Genomic DNA, 1,489 nt, shown 5'->3' on the forward strand with positions numbered 1-1,489 from the left:
ACTTACTCTTAGTCACGTTGCGAGACTGATAGCTGCCAACGCGCCACGCCAAGCCACCTAAATTATTTTGATAGTTTTAAAATGACTAGAAATGCTTAAATAAAATGAAAATACTTGGGGAAAATAACAGCAAAAAAATCAAATTGTTTTGTCAAAAACTGACGTTGCGTAAATACTCCTAGTTTTTTTTAGTTTTTCCCAATAATTTTGATAAGTGCTATGAAGAACAAACTAGAACCAATTTTTTACCAGAAACCACACTCAAAACTAAAAACCTATGCATTTCTTTTGCCATACAAGTTGTCTCCAGACACTAAAATTAATCACATTATGTATTTATTTATGCCATTATTGTAAAATCACTTCGCTTGGAATATCATATTAAATAATATGATAATAGCTAGCCAACACAAATAAATATAGAAATCATCAATTCTATTATGGTACAAAATATGTACGTTTTGATGAGTTTACTAAATCATGGATGATGAAAAAATTAATAATTTTCCATGTAGCTTGTATTCACCTCATGAATTACTTTGTAGTGGGAATATATTAATCATGAATAAAAAAATACTAAAACAATCAAAATATATATTATTTATAAAATGTAATAATTTCGTATGTTGGTATTTATATAGGTACAAGGTACACATTTATTACATGATGAATAAAATTATAATGATAATAGTATATTGTATATAGGTGTACCATGTGTTTGTTTTAGAGATTGGTTTTTCAAAATTTCAAATGTTGACTTTATTATTTTCATTAGCATTGCGCATCCGTTTGTAGTCAACACTCAACAGTAGTTAAACGAGTCGAACCAAATTATTACGGATAAATAATTCAAAACCATATATTATTTTGTTTTAAACGCTTATCATAGGAACACACGAGTATACAATATTACTCCGTTTTATCTTGACAAATATGAGTGGGAAAATTACTGGAATAGGGAAGTTCAGTAGCGCAGTAGACTAATTATTAAATAAAAAGTTTGCAGAAGTATAGTTAGCTTTAAATTGTAATAATTTCTGCTACGAGAACACGAAACATTTCAAAGGAACGTTAAGCAACCATAACACTTATTTATTTTTAACGTTTTCCACTTACTGTGATCAACGAATGTATCACATCCAGTATTCATATATTCAATATCATATTATAATCAAAAGACGACACACGCAATATTAAGACGTTTACATGTTTAATAATTTATTATGTGACTAAAAGAAGTCAACATGACAACATACATCATACATAATATATTAGTTTCATTATTTAATATTTATACGTTACGCTATTCAGTTCGGTTCAAAACTATAGTTGTATATTTTCCAACTCAATACATTTCGGAAATAATTTAATTTAAAAAAGGTTGAAAAATGCTAAACGAATCCGCGCAGGTCTCATCATATAACATTATTTAAATAATAAACTTTCAACTATATTTAAAGGTGTGATTAAAAATTGATGTACTTACATT

Source organism: Acyrthosiphon pisum, chromosome A1 (assembly GCF_005508785.2).
Source record: "Acyrthosiphon pisum isolate AL4f chromosome A1, pea_aphid_22Mar2018_4r6ur, whole genome shotgun sequence".
Classification (NCBI taxonomy): Eukaryota; Metazoa; Arthropoda; class Insecta; order Hemiptera; family Aphididae; genus Acyrthosiphon; species Acyrthosiphon pisum.